Source organism: Meriones unguiculatus, chromosome 2 (genome assembly GCF_030254825.1).
Source record: "Meriones unguiculatus strain TT.TT164.6M chromosome 2, Bangor_MerUng_6.1, whole genome shotgun sequence".
Classification (NCBI taxonomy): domain Eukaryota; kingdom Metazoa; phylum Chordata; class Mammalia; order Rodentia; family Muridae; genus Meriones; species Meriones unguiculatus.
Window position 1 is genome coordinate 4,946,491 of NC_083350.1, and position 16,481 is coordinate 4,962,971.

General features: G+C 41.2%; 1 long non-coding RNA gene across 1 annotated transcript; it reads left to right on the forward strand.

Annotated features, from left to right (window-relative positions):
- The first annotated feature begins 1,786 nt into the window (after nt 1–1,786).
- On the forward strand, nt 1,787–15,522 carry LOC132652088 (uncharacterized). Its single transcript, XR_009589577.1, has 3 exons — nt 1,787–1,897; nt 15,176–15,249; nt 15,412–15,522. It is a non-coding gene; the product is annotated as an uncharacterized LOC132652088 (long non-coding RNA).
- The last annotated feature ends 959 nt before the right edge of the window (nt 15,523–16,481 follow it).

Genomic DNA, 16,481 nt, shown 5'->3' on the forward strand with positions numbered 1-16,481 from the left:
GGGGCTTATGGGGGGATACAGAATGAATAAAGTGTAATTGAAAAATTTAAGAAAAAAGGGAAAAAAATAATTTAAGAACCTTAAATGACTTTCAAAATTGGAGGAAAACATGGAGTTAGTCAATTGGCATGGAGCACGTCTCGCCCTGGGGGGCAATGGTCTCCTGAACCTACTCAGACCTCGGACACCACCACTGCTAGTTCTAGAACTGACACAGGATGTTCCAACGAGGGGGTTAAGGCTTCTCATAATATTTCCTATAAGCCCACACCTGTTTGTTTATATCCCCCATTTTTATTCATTATTAGCCAGATAGAGCCAAGTAATTGTGGTAATGATACTTGCTTTTTTGCCCAATGCTGGAATGCTAGTAAATTTAGGTATGCCCTGGTTACTCGCATGCCTCACTGGGTGCCTGTGTCCATTGATGCCCCTCACGCTATGACTCTCTTCAGACAGAAAAGGGATCTTGGAACTACAGCCACCATTGTTACTACCATCTCATTGACGGCTGTTGGAGCTACCACCAGGGCATTAGCCATGAGTCATACTGGGCAGACTGCTCAGACCCTGAATAATCATTTAGCCAATGTAGCTCATGCCTTAGTTGTACATAAAGGAATTAATGCTCAACTAAAAGGAAGCTTGATGGTGTTCAATCAGAGGATTGACCTCGTGCAGGAGCAAATTGATACCCTATGGCAAATCGCTCAACTTGGCTGTCAATGAAAATATGCTGGACTTTGTGTCACTAGCATACAACATGAGAATTTTTCCTGTGCTGCAAATCTGTCTAAACAATTGTCGAGCTATATTTTAGGTAATTGGACTGGAGAATTCGATACTACGATGGAGCAGCTGAGAGTGGCCATTGTCACAGTAAATTCTACCAAAGTGGACGCAGGACTAGCCACAGGATTATCAACATGGATTGCTGCAGCCATGAATCATCTGAAGGAATGGGCGGGCATGGGAGTGTTAGCAGGCCTTCTGGTGTTGGTCTCCTTGGTTTGCCTGTGGTATATATGCAAGATTAGAGTCTCACAACAGTGTGATGCAGCCATGATCATTCAGGCCATTACAGCCATTGAAGCAGGACATTCTCCCCAAGCATGGTTGGATACCATAAAAAGCTAAAATGATACGCTCAGGATGCGAGGCTAAGCACTGCACTCAGGGTCAGCTGCTTTGGACCCAGAGAAGAGCATGTCTGATTGCATGCGGGTTGATGCCCCAGGTCCCGCCTCTGAGAAAAAGGTATCAGACGGGTCTGATGCTCTTTGGGTGGATGACACCTAAATGAACATCTGTACAAAGTCCCAATTTATTTCTAATATCAGAGATCAGACCTCTACTCTTGCCTGATGCGTCTAAAACAAAAAGGGGGAACTGTAGAGAGCTGCGGAATGCTATGCCTTAAAGATGGAGCTGGTTTCCGCCTTCCACCTTCCCGATGGTGAGTGCTCTCTGTCACGAACAACTCCACATTTGGCTAAGGCCGAGGATCTGGTTTGCTTCCATGTATGTGGACCTATCTGCATTGCCCCCGTGGCACGCCTGGGTTGGCTACCCAGAGGCTATTTAAGCTGTGGGCTGGCTTTCCCCGGGGTCCGAGGATTGTTCAATGTTCCTGAATAAACTGCATTGAAAAAAAAAAAAAATGATAGAAGCCAACCACAAAAAAAAAAAAAAAAAAAAAACTGGGGCACATAACTAAACAGCGAATTCTCAACAGAGGACTCTTGAATAGCCTAGAAGAATTTAAAGAAATGCTTGAGGAGGAGGGGCAAGATGGCGGCGCCGGGAGGACTCTCATTCTGAGCAGCAGCAGCAGGATCAGCACAGTGACCAGCAATCAGAACTCTCGGCCATAAAACACAGTCATTGTGTTTCCCAGGTGAGAGGATACCCCACGGTGGGGGATTCAATCAGCTTTTAACCCACCCGGCTAAACCGCAGAAGAGATCCCGGTTCCGCCAGACGCTTGGCTGCTGGCCACCAGCCCCAGCCCCAGCCCAGAGCCACAAGCCAGTGTCTCTGGTCAAGGTCCCAGACTGAACCATGTGCACCACACTATCAGAGACTGGAATTTTCAGTCAAGAGATAACCCCAGGGTACAGGAAACGACTGGGACCGGCCTTAGGTCACCCAGACATCCCCTGGAAAAGACTCGGGGTCCACGGGCACCCCAGGAGCCAGCCCAGAGCCAGAGCCGGGGACCCAGGTCCCGGCACAGAGCCCTGCCTGCCTGCGCGCCTGATTCGCCGCCTGAGATAGAACTGTGGGCACCAGGGCACCAGCGAATGAGTTTCACTGTCCGGTGCAAACACACAGGGAGGGAAACGGCTGGTCTGATCTCAGAGCACTCAGCCGACATCCCCAACCTGAAAAGGTCCCCGGAAAATTACCCAGCTTAGGGAGGCACCCAGGTTCCCAAAGGCCGCAAAGGCAGACACAGGCAGTTTCTGCGCACCAGACAGCTGGCAGAGACTGAGCCGCCATCACACAGCTGTGCTCCAGGTACAGGCAGTTTCTGCGGCCAGCCAGCTGGCGGACACTGAGCAGTGTGCAACAGGGCAAAAAAAGACACTGGGAGTCCGTGTCTCCAGAGAATCCACGGGGAAGGAAGGAAACTACTGACCTAAATCACCCAATCCTTCCCTAGAAAAAGTCTAGCAGACTTGCCCAGTATTGATGAAATGTGATTAGCTAGGGGAGGATGGGAAAGGGAGTTCCCCTTTTCTCAGAAAAGGGGGGGGTACTCTGAGTCTGCCTGGGAGGGGAACTGAAATGGGGCTACAACAATAATGTAAATAAATAAATAAATAAAATTTTAAAATTAAAATGAGAGATGGAAAAAAAAATACCGACATCTGCCCAAGTTCTCAGAAAGATCGAATATTTGTGACTGCCAGGAAAAGCATGCAGGGCCATCTTGACAGTGGGAGCTTTTTGGGGTAGAAAGGAATATCATATTCATTAGGTCCTTTGAAAGATTAATGCCATCACATCCTATGAGCTGAGTGTTAAAATTTTTAGGGGAGGTCTAGAGAAATGGCTCAGAGGTTAAGAGTACCAACTGCTCTTTCGGAGGACCCAGGTTCAAATCCCAGCACCCACATGGCAGCTCACAACTGTCTGTAACTCCAGTTCCAGGGGATATGACACCCTCACACAGATATGCATGCAGTCAAAACACCAATGCATATCAAAATTTTTAAGGAGAAAGAAACAGTTCACAATGTGAAGCCTGAGTTCCAATGCCAATGGCAAGTTTATTAGTCCTGACTGTGAGAGACTGGCTGTGAATCCTCCATTTCAAACCAGCAACTGTCTTCCTAAGAAAAGTCTTGATTAGAGTTACAGGGAAAATGCAAACACATTCTTAGTGCAGGACCTCATAAAGATCAGTGAGGTGGGGACTAGAAGAGACAAATTAACTCTCTTTATTTTAGCTGCAGGTTTTCCTGATGGTACCTTATGTCTACTACCCTAAGAAAATGCCTTCACACTCTTTCCAGTGCTAATTAATGCTAGCTATTGTTACTAAGATTGCCGTGCTGGTTAGGAAGTTGATTTTGCACCCCTCTCTGTCCCAAGCACCTGAGACAGACCTCACAGGAGGTCCCAGGAGAGACTACCTAGTTGGAGAAACAGTATGCAGATACAAGAATTTTTAATTTAGAGTATTAATAAAATTATATTTCAAAAACTGATTGTTATGACTAATTCTATCTTATCAAACGAACTTGAGAGAACAGGATTTTCTATCATCCCCTCACTTACCCTCTCATATACTTACTTTGTGAGAGTCAGTTTCTGTCACTGTAACAAAAGCAGACCTTAAGCTTATAAAGAATGGTTTATTATATTTGACTTACAGTTTGAGCACTTTGTAGATTGACTTCCCATAGTGCTTTGGGCCTGTGGGAAGACAGTACATGATAGCAAGAACATGAAGCAGAAAATAAAAATGCCACAAAGCAAAAAAAGAGAAACTGAAAGGGGTCACAGACCCAGAATCCCTTTTGAGCCACCCCACTAAAGGCTGACAGAACTTAACCCAACTTCTCGAGGGTGTCACAACGGCTCAAATGTGCTTCCCTGGAGACCACGCTTTCAGCACATGTAGGCACTTAAGAAGAGTTGTGTAAGAAGAGTTGTTTAGAATCAAACTGAGATGTTTTTTATTTCAAATTAAATTTTAAAAAAACAATATTTACAATTGGAATTTCAATGACTGGGATTTGCATGATTCAGAAATTTTTGTCAGAAAGTTATTAGATGTATTCCGTTTACTTACTGTGGGTTGGAAAAAATAAAACCGAAAAATATGTATATATTCTTTAAAATATTTGATAAGTAATATGACATACATAAAATAGAGCTTTCAAAAGAATAAATGTTTGATATTTCTAAATATTAGAAACAAGTTCTTGCAGTAAAAAGTATCGATTATTCATTTTCCCCATCTACCTTAACTTTTTGGAAAGAAAGCAATTTAGACACACACACACACACCCAAAAAAAAAAAAAAAAAACAGAGAAAGGAATCAGCGTAACAGTTTCCATAAAATGTATAACTGTTGACATGAAAGTACAAGGGAGAAAACCTCTTTTAAGTTCCTGTGCCATCTGAATGAACTTTCTTCCCCAGATATTCTTGATACATAATTTCAAATAAAATACATGTCCTTTGCTTTTCCTCTCACAGCTGTGCCAGCACACAACCCTAGTGACTAATAATCAAAGCATCTTCCTCATAAGAAGAGTCGAGTTTATAATAAAGTCTGTGGGAAGGCTCTGCAAGTGAAGTCACTATGAAGTAAGGATAGCCTTTATAGGCAATGAGATATCTTTAGAAACAACTTCTATACACAAAAAGAGAGTAATCACAAATGTCCTTTGCCGTATGACTCAGGTGAGCTGGCTTGCGACAGCGAAGCTCGTTAGAAGCACAGATTAAGGCACATGCAGGCCAGTGTTTCTGACTCTGACCCCGGACATTGTCATTGTTCGATATTTATTCGCAGAGGGGATGGAGTGTGGCTGACCTCGCCCCGGGCCTTCACCTCATCTTGGGCCTTCGATGGCTAGAAATGTCAGGATCGTGATGAAGTTCTCGTTATGGGCATAAAGAATTATGCATTGTGTTAGCTGGGGTTTTGTGCCATCGTGACATGGAAAGAGATGATCAGAATGTAAACAACTGGGCTGTGTGGTTAAAGAAGCTCAGAAATCCGTCCTTCTTATGCCTGCAAGCCAGAGACCCAGGAAAGCTGCTGATTTACTCTCCATCAAAATTATAAGTTCCAAATCAATTAAATCCAGGGTCCTCAGGAGGGAAGCACGGGTTTTCTAGCACAGGAAAAATGCAGGCCTTCTCGTACTAAGTTACTTTTCTGTTCTGATAAAATGTCATGACCTTAAGACAACTTAAGGAAAAGAATTTGTTTTGGATTATGGTTCAGGAGGATGCATCCCTCATTTTGGGCACAAAGGCAGGAACAAGAAGCTGAGCGATCACACCCTTAATAATAAGCAGGAAGTAGTCAGCAGGAAGCAGATAGCAGGAAGCAGACTGGAAACTGGAAGTAGAACCTCTTCCCAGTGATGCACTTCCTCCAGAAGGCTGGACCTGCCCATACCTCTCCAAATAGCATGAATAACTGGGGATCAATTGTTCAAATGCTTGATCACATGGGGAATATTTCTCAGTGAAACCTCGACTCTCTCGGCTTCCTTGCCCTATTTGGGTCCAAAACACATCACTGCTATTTGATAGGAGAAATCTTTCCTCAGTCTACTACCCCAATCCTGATCTTTCCTGAAATATCTTCACAGACACACTCAGAATAATGATCTACCAGTTCTCTAGGCATCCTTAGCGCAGTCAAGCTAAAATCAGAGTTAACCACCATGAGGACTGTTTCCGGTTCTACATTCCAGAGGAGGCAATTTCAGTGCACAAAATTATAAAACTAAGAGCAGTTAAAACACCTTTGCTTATAGGAAACTTATTTTAGTGGTTTGAGGACAGGCCATTTTATAATCACCTTGCTCATCTTTTCTAATCAGTTTATGAAACCAATGACTCCTCCATGCATCTTCTGATAATTTAAGAATGAAACAATTGTTTGAATGCAAAATATCCCCGTGGGTTCATGTATATGAACACATTCCCAAGATGGACATAATGTTTTGGGGGATTGTACAACCTTTCTCAAGAGGAGCACACTCAGAGGAAGTGAGTGTCTGGAGGGCAAACTTTGAGGGTTATAGCCCTATTTCTGACCTAAATTCTGTACTTATCTACTGCTAAAATGTACTAGACTGTTTGGAAACTTATGCTGTCATGCCTTTCTAACAGTGACAAATGTCATTTCTATTTCTTCAGATAAGAGGACAGCTTCGGCTGAGTCCAGTGCATTTCTAACTGACCCTAGGCCTGGAAGCTTCTAGCCTCCATTACAATCTAATCTTCTGCAAGTCTAGACCCTGAAGACTTCAGCTTCTAGCCTCCATCTGCTGACCTAGGCCTAGAATGTTTTCAGCCTCTGAGACTTACTGCTGAATAAGCTCACCCTTTCTAGTTCTTTCTGAACTCTGGATGGCTGGTTCAACTCAGCTGTTCTGGCTGAAAACTCCTCTACAAGCTGACAGATTCAATTTGGCTTTTCTCCACTTCTCTGCTTGGAAAAACTGCCTCTAAAATGCAGGAACTTAACTGCATCCTATTGAACTGTACTGTACTGTCCCCACAAACTCCGTTGCACTGTCTCCATGATCTCTCTCTCTCTCTCTCTCTCTCTCTGTGTGTGTGTGTGTGTGTGTGTGTGTGTGTGTGTGTGTGTGTCTTTCTCTCTCACTCACTCTCTTTCTCTCTCTTTCTCTGCTGCTTTTAAGTAGCTCCTTTCCTGTCTAGGGAGTATACTGTCTCTGACTCATTCTGTCTGATCTTTCTCTCATTTGTTACTTTGTCTGTCCCTCAATTAGAAGTCATTATTTGGGATTAAAGGTGTGTTCTATGTGTGTCTACATTCCAGCCAGAATAGGTTTTAGATGCCATCCCTTGCCAGAGAAGCCATGTTGCTGGACTAAAATTCCTCTACATTTCATCACTGTAATGAGGAAAGTGAGACATAAAACAGACACAAGAAGTGGGGCTGTCTGTTGTTGTTTTGTTTTGTTTTGTTTTTTAGAAACCTGACCATGTACTTCATAAACTCTCAGAACTGGTTTGTTGGGCAAATGTAGAAGAGTTGGGAGCTGTGCAGTACTGAAGCCATAAAATGTTATACACAGAAAGAAATGGGACATTCCAGTGGGATATAAGAAAAGAAATGGGACATTCCAGTGGGATATAAGAAAAGAAATGGGACATTCCAGTGGGATATAAGAAAAGAAATGGGACATTCCAGTGGGATATAAGAAAAGAAATGGGACATTCCAGTGGGATATAAGAAAAGAAATGGGACATTCCAGTGGGATATAAGAAAAGCTGAAAGAAGTATGACACTGAGGGCATATCATCAGGTTTGAGAGAAATGGAGACTTTCCGGGCAACTAGACTGCAGGCCATTCCTGCTATACTCTGGAAAAAAGAAAGGAGAAAAAAGTTTTGGGTTGTTTGTTTGTTTGTTTGTTTTGCCTTGTCCTAAAATTTTGACTAAGGCTAAATTCAAAAATAATAGACAAATTGATTTGATGGGAGACATTTCAAGACAACATAGAATTCCAAATGTGGAACGGTTATTGTCTACTTCCTTTAGCCAGATTTACAGTAACAAACAGACAGACAGACAGACACATGCACATCCGCACACCCACGTGCACACCCCAGAGTGGAAGGAGAGAAGAAATTAAAGCAGGATGATGTGAAAATGTGTAATCTGATGTGGGAAGGAGCAGGTACGAAGTTAAAGTTGTGAGTAAGGCAGTTCTAGACAATTTGCTACAGCTGTTAAAATGATAGGCTCTAATAACTGTAAGTTAAGGACTTTACACTAGGACAATTGAATAGGTTCATTAATGGCTGAACCATAGCCGTCAAAGGCTCCAGGGTATAAAAATGCAAACTCATTTGAAAATGCAGAAAAGACAGAAACACCAGGTCCCTCTTTAAACAGCTTCCTACTCCAGTGTTTCCCCTGGAGAAGCCACAGAAGCAGCTGAAGGCTACTGCCAGCATTGTTCATGGATATGGGCTACATCTCCAGCTGAGAAGAATTTGGAGTTATCTGCCTGGTACTGGTTTTCTAAACATGCTGGATGCAATAGTTACAGATTCATACAAACTTGTGCCAAGATTCAAACCAAACCAAAATACCCTGTGAGGCTCTGGGAAGACAAGGTGTGGACTTGTCCAAGGCAGCCTGCAAACAGAGACTTGGGGTCGTTAGAGATACCACATGTATCTATGAAGCACAATTGTAGGCATCCATCCAATCAAACCAGACAAATGACGCAGATATGTGTGCCACAGCTAAGAGGGCCGTGTCGGAGAGGTGTGGGCCCACTGGAGTGCCTACCATGCCACACTGTGAGGCTTAAAGCTTGAGCACGGGGCTGGGGTCCTCAATGTTTTCTCTACCAAGTTCTGGTCTTGGCTTGAGTCCATCCCTTCTTTGCTGTCATCTTCTTCTTCCTTTTAAAATTGGAATTCATACATTGTGCCATTGGATAGTGGAAGTTTGTAAGTTTCTTTTTCTATTTCTTGGTGTCTTTTAGTTCATGTTGAGTCAAAGGAAATTGTGGACCCTGGACTTTTGAGCAGTGTTGTGGCTGCTAAAATTACAGGGAAATTGGTTCTTTTTTTTCTTCATTATAAGATGGTCTTGAAACTAAGGGGAACCCTGATACCTGAGTGGCATAGAATAGTGTGAATGTGAAATGGTCCACACAGGCTCATGCATTGGAACACGTGAAACTCTAGATGGTGGCTCAGTTTAGGGATGTTTGGGACATGCAGAAGTTGGGTTCCAGCTGGTGAATTTCTGTGGAGTGAGTACTGATGACTACAGCCCAGCCATACTTCTGTCCAGAGATTGTTTGTTTGGGCTGCTGTAGACATTAACAAGCTTCTGCCACCATGGCTTCCTGCATGGTGAGCAGGTACTTTCTGTAATCATGAACCAAAATAAATCACCGCTTTCTTGAGCTGCTCCTGTCAGGTGTTATTTTACAGTCATGAGTTAAGCAAGTAGCACAAGTAGACACCTAGTTCCCATGTCTATCTGGAAGTGGAATTTCTCCAAAAGACCAAGTCAGGATTCCTTCGCCAACAAAACCAACGCTCTGGCTCGTTCGCATTCCAGTCTTCCTAACAGAAATTTCATGGAACATGTGAGTTCAGACAAAAGGGAACATTAACTTGTTTTTCTAATTATCACCAATCTTGTTTTCCTCAGAGAGAAAATGTAACATAACCTTTTAATTCTGTAGTTTACAAATTGATGAGCTATCAAATTACCATCCTTGTCTTTATTTAAACAGCTATATTTAAACAGGCTCTGCCATGTCATGCTCGCGCTTCTTCACAATCATCTTAGACAGCAATGTGCTGTGGAACACATGGAGTACAATGCCCCTCCTTCGCCATTTACACACACACATACCACAAGCAGAAAGTGCCAAGACACGTGAGGATCATAATAACTCCAAGCTGTGTATGTGTATGCGTTCATATGTGTTGTACTAGGCTTGTTACCAAGTTATTTAAAATGTCTTATTTCCCTATTATGAATCTTTCGATGAACATCTGAGCACAGGTGTGTCTTCAAGAGCCTCGCTGACTCTGTGGGATTACTGAAGCATGCATTGCTCACAGTTTTAATTTTTAGTGGCACTTCTGTTTTCCACAGGGCCTGTGCCACTTTATACCCTCCATACAAAGATTCTGTTTTCTCCATTTCCTTTCCAGAATTTTTTAGAAGATTTTATTTTTAGAGCACTTTTAACTTTCACAGCAAACGTTAAAGGAAGGTACAGAATTTTGAGCTTTCTTCTATGCACACATACACAGCCTTTTCCCTTTATCTCATTTCCGTATAAAAGAATTCCACTTGTTATGAGGAAAACCTGCACTGACTTCTCACTGTTACCCAAGTGTGCTAACTTGCACTAGGGTTCTCTCTCATTGTGCTTCCTCTTTTATGAATCTGGACTAATGTACCCACATAGCAGTACATGATACAGAGAAGTTTTAACTGCTTTAAAATCTTCCGTGTGCCATGTGTGCCTCCCTCCTTTTCTCACTTTCGGCAATCACTGATCCTTTAATTATCTCTATATATTTTCTTTTACCATGGTATTGTGTAGGTTTTTTGATTTCTTTCAGAAACTTAATAATGTGCATTTTGTATTCTGCTATATCATTTCATTGATTTGCAATTTCTTTCTTCACATCACTCTTTTATCTCAATTATTTATCTACTAACATGCTAAAGACATGTAAGTTTTTATAATTATGAGAAAAGTCACAAAAACACCTGTGTTTAGTTTTCTACATAAACAGCCTTCTAAATTTTATAATATGGTACAAATTTATTGTAATAAAAACAGGATGGTACTGGCATCAAAAGCAGATATTTCAACCAATGGAAGAGAGGAAAATCCAGACATACATCCAAGCTTTTACAGTCAACTGGGCTTCAATAGGAACGCCAAGAGCATGCACTAGAAAAGGGAGAGTCTTGAGAAAAGATTATGATGAGAAAACTGGCTGCCCATATGCATAATTAATTACCCAATGTGAATGACAAAACATCTGACAGGAACTTAGACAGTACGTGAACCGTTAGTGTCAGAGAGAATTGTGAGAAGCCTGTTGTAGCTATGTAATGAAATACAAAACACCGCAATGCTGAGTTGCAGCGTTCACAGTGAAGGAGATCACAACTACGAACAAAAAGAACAGCAACGACCACCATGCAGAAAGGCTCTGGTCAGCAATGTCACCCAGCCTCTGTGCCTGATTTATCATTAACCTCCTATCTAGGACAGCTACTCTCAATTTCATACTCAAAGTCACCCTAAAGTTTCCAAAATGTCGCACGATACAGATGTCCTCCGAGGCCAGCTATCTTGTGATACAGATATATCAAGCAGATGCTGCCACCGCTGACTTCCAGGGAGCTGAGAGTTTCTGCCAAAGACAATCAGTCAAAAACAACACTCCAACTCTGAGAATGGTTGTCTGATGGCATTCTAGAAATTTCCTCTGTATCATCAAAAAGATATTTTTAAGACAAGATGCAGTATTCACTGTGAATAGGGCAAGGGCTGGAACTTTATATAGTCTTAATATACTCACAGCCATATATTGTATGACTAGGTAATATCTTATGCATTACTTTAATTGAATCATTGACAGTTTTTCATTGTTTAGTTGATTTTATTGAAATGCATTTTTTTTCTTCAGAATAGAACCCAAGCATGAGGGTTGAGAGACCTTTCCCAACTCACTTTATAATTTTAGCAGGGCTCAAACTGACAAAATATATAAGGCCCAAATGAGAAGAAATCTTATTGTTCAGTATCTTAAAAGGTTGAATATTAGTGACATATTCAAGCAATTAGTGACATATCCAATCAAATCATAGGATTTGTCACAGGAAAGCAAGGATGGCTAAATATTACAAAATGTGTTGGTAAAATCAATCACCTTATAAATGAAAAAACAAAAATCGTATGTTTACCTTTCAACAGAAGCAAAATTTACTCAACAAAATTCACCATTCAATCTTCATTTTAATCATGCCAATGTAACTAAATGTAAATATTATTCTCATTTCATGTATGTTATTCTTAAATCTAAAAGGCTTAGGCTTACCATACGACTGAGACAGTACTTAATCATAAAGAGCTAGGACTACAGAGACCATTCTTTTTGTTTGTTTGTTTTGTTTTGCTTTCTTTTTTGAAACAGGGTTTCTCGATGTGGCCCTCGACATCCTAGACTTACTTAGTAGACCAGGCTGGCCTCAAGCTCCCAGAAATCCACCTGGCTCTTCCTCTTAAGTGCTGGTATTAAAGGTGTGTGCCACCATGGCCAACTCAAGATGCAGTGCTCTTATATGAGGAAGATATAACAGTCTGTTCAACAATGCAGTAATTCCAATAGTGCCAATACTAGACTGGAAGAGGCTGCATTTCTCTTCACTGCTGTAGTGTCTGCTGGGCGTGGGCTTTCTGTATGTTGCAGAATTTTGTGCTCATCTCAGAAGTCAGTGAGGCTCTCTTCTGCCACACTCCCATCATGCTTTCAAGTTGCCATCATATAAAACTTTTGAATGAGTTAAATAATATGATATGGTGGTTTTAGCATACATTGTCTGCGTTAGGATTCTTCTAAACACATGAAGTTCCAATAATGTTATATATAAAATGTTATAATCATCAATATAGTAGACAATCCCACCCACAAAACAAGTAGACTTCAAGAGACTTTCAAGATCAAGTGCTAAAAGTGGCATTGGCATGGCTGGGAAACAGGAGTCTGCACAATTACTGAGGACTTGTTCTTAAACTGATGTTCTCCATGAGTCTCTCTTATTTCTGTATTACAGATGGGACTCTAATATCTTTTTTGTTCAAACCATCTTCTCTGGGAGAAGATGGTGAAGATGGTAATCGCCCTTAGGAATAATGTCTTCTTCCAAAGAAAAGGGAAGACAAGCTTATTATCCAGCATCAGTAAACCATGATTGCCACACTCAGAATTCTTTCATGCACCAGCAATCCCTGAGATATCTTGGAAATCCACGCTTTTCATACCACCATGAAGAAATTATGAATCTGAGACAAAGCAAAAACAAACAAACAAAATGCTCGTACTCCATACTGCTACTACTCTAAAACTCCCCTTTGCACCAATCCTGAAGCTTCACAAATGAAACTCAAGCACAATAACATAAACCTTGGGACCTTTATAATTATTAAGGGAAAGCCTGGGAAATCTCTCTGAATAACTAAAAATTATAACTGGCATAGCTTGAAAATCCCAGTGTGGATTATTTAACACCCCTCCCCCAAAGAAAAGCAGAACTCACATCAAAGGTCAAGTGGAAAACTGCTCACAGAAGCTTCACTCCTAACATCCAGTTTGAAACAACAAATTTGTCTAGAAACACAGAATAACAAAGTGAATGGTGTTGAATTTGTACAGTGAAATAAAATACAGCAAGGAGAGTAAACTATGGCTGTGTGTGAACGGGCACTGTTGACTCTCAGACATGATACCCAAATGCTCATCTACGGGAAGCTGATGAGACATGTTGGGCTGGATCCATGCATTGGAGATAGTTTGCATGCGTAAGGGAAGGAAGAACTCTCCAGATACGTGTACAAATGAATAAGTGAGAGGAGTCAGGCACACATGGTGTATATAAACACAGTATTTACACTACCTGCAGGAGAATAGACAATACTTGCCTAGTTTCCTCATTTGCTCAGAGTCACATGGCAAGATACATGAGAAGTGGTTGACTGAATTGAAAAAAAAGGGGTGGTACATAGGACACAGTTAAGGACAAGACCATCTGATGCATTTTGCTGGGTTAATTTAATTCTGAATTATATAACCGCCTCCTAATCAGAATTTTAGAACAATGCAATTTTAGAAATGGCACTGGAGCCTCATGGGCTTTCCCCTGCCCACTGTTGGTGTCGTCCTTGTTCAGTTCGTGTTTAGGCCTCCATGCCAGCAAGACTTGGCGGGTGTAGCAGGAGACAGTCTTGTAGCAAACTCCCTGGTCCTCTGCCTCTTACAGTCTTCTCACTGTCTCTTCCACAGTGTTCCCTCAGCCTTAGGTGGAGGAGTGTTTTATGGATGCATCAATGGGCCCAGGCTCCCCAACTCTTCATTTTGATTGTTTGTGGTTTTCTGCAGTGGTCTCTGTTACAAAGAGATGTTTCCTTGATGAGGGTTGAAGACTACAGTATGTGTGGGTATAAGGACAAATGTTTACAGATTTTTGTTAGGGATTACGCTGGTTTAGCAACTTATTATTTGTAGGCTCTCCTCTAATAAGCATGATTTCACTAGCCCTGAGGAGTTACTTAGGTTTCCACTATCAAACATGGTTTCCCTCTGATTGGGTTGGTCTTAAGCCCATCTTGGTGATCTTAAGTCCACCTTGTTTACCATCCAGTGTTCATACCCCTAATGCACCCTGGGGTCATCAAGCCATGCTGGACGTTGACTTGGCTCACAGGCATCAAGCTGGCAGCACTGTTGGTTGCCTCCCTTCTTTGGAAGCTTACAAAGTGCCTTCTGGTAACATTAAAGCTAGTCCTCAGGGAAGGGGAGTTCAGCTCAAAATAGAGGGCACCATTTAGTTTCCTGGTGCCAGATAGTCAGCCCTGAAAACATACATACAAGTAATATTATACAGACTAAACAGGCTACATTTAGAAATATATCTATATGCATATACATTTATGCATGAATAAGAATTAGCAGAAAAAAAGAGGCCATGGATTTGAAGAAGAGTGATATGGGGTGTATGGGAGGGTTTGGTGGATGAAAGGGACAGAATTGTTGTAAATATAACATAATCTCAAATATAAACAATAAATAAATAAATAATAGCATTGAAGTTCAGTGGATCCATGCATGGAAAATTAGATATCTCATATATCAGAAAAAAAATCTTTATACCTTGTTAGTGAAATGAAAATTAGTGCAGCCTGAATGGATTTGGGGTGAAGATGCCTTAATGCACTAAAGGTCTGCCATGTGACCCAGCCATTCCTGGGTATCCTCCAAAACAACGGAGGGCCCGTGTTCACAGTGCATACAGCAGCTATGCGCAATACAGAAGCTCTGGACCCAGCCTGTGTGTCTGTCAGTAGATGACTAGATAAATGCAACAGAGTGTATAGTGAAGACTTAACCACAAAGAAAGGTGGAATCATGCTATTTGTGTAAAAATAGCTGCACCTAAAGAACATCCTGTAGATGAATCCTGTCAGACTCCTGACACTGTGGTTTCAACTTGAAATGTCCTCCACAGGCCCACATGTGTGCCCAGCTGGGTCCCTAGATGGTAGCACTCTGTTTGGAAGGCTGTGGAGCATTTAGGACATGGAGTAATTCATTAGAAATGAATTGCCAGGGGCTGTCTTTATATTTAATATTCTTGTTCCATGCTCTGTTTCCTCACTGCTGTAGCTTTGGGTCATCCTGATGGCTGCGCTCCTGCGGCACGGCCCTACCTTCTGTGATGGACTGTATTCCACATGAAGGTGAGAACCAAATCCAGCCCTTTCTTCCTTAATTTGCTTTGCATTGGGTATTTGATTTCAGAAATGAGAAAAGTTAATAACGAAAATGTGTTCTTTCATACATGGAATCTAAAAAGAAAATAAAGACAATATAATGAACATTATTCTGGTTCCACTTCCAAGATATGAATAACACAGCAATAAACCTGGCTGCCTGGATCTCTGTGACCAGCTTACACACCTTGAGGCCGATACCCAGGAAGAGTGCAGCTCAGACAGCAGTTCTGTCTTTTGAGAAGTCTCTGCACCACTGTAATGGAACAACAGACTAATGTAAAAAAACTGAAATCACTACGTTTGCAGAAAAAAATAAAATTGGAAATTCTAAGTAATCCAGGCCCAAAAGGCTGACACTTCATCTTTTCTCTATTTTACAGAACTTAGAATGTAAAGAATTTATTCTGCGGTGGGAATGTAGATCATGGGATTGGAGAAGGGACCATGACATGAAAGAATAGATGTCAAGGGAAGAGTGTCATATTGGTGGCATAGAAATGACTGGGAACTCTAAGGGTGAAGTAAAGGAACCAGCAAGAACAGGATGGGTCTGGCATGGCGCTATGGAAAAGGATGAATAAGAACAAAGTACGTGTAAAAACGCACTTGTGAAACCCAGTACTGTGTATGCTTCCTTTAAAAGTAATAATAAATATTAGTCATCCAAAAAGATACAATTTATTTGTCACAATGAAATTTGTTCTTTTGTGCAGTGAATATGTCCTAACAATAACATTTAATAACAAAATTAAATCCATATGAAGTAAAATTTGAAGTGAGATAGGATTTTTTTTTAAATAACAGGTTAATTTCCTTAGTATATAGAGAAAGAAGTAAAAATTTGAAGGAAAATATTACACTAAACTTAAAATGTATAGATTTAAAAATATAGCATGAATCAATTGGAAAGAAAACTGTAGACCCTGAGAGAGCTATCTAATTGTGAATAAGTCATCTTTCTAGAATCCATAATGAATTTCTCCAAATCAATAAGAAATAGAATAGTAACCCAAGAGAAAAAATAGACAAGTTTATCAATAAGCAATTAGAAGGAAAGAACATGAATGGCCAGCTACCCAGGGAAAAGATGACAGTGTTGGAATACTCTGGAAAGTGAAAGGTAAAATAACAATGGGCCATGTAAGACACCTGTTACACTATAGAATAAACATGATGAATACAAACATTAAATGAGG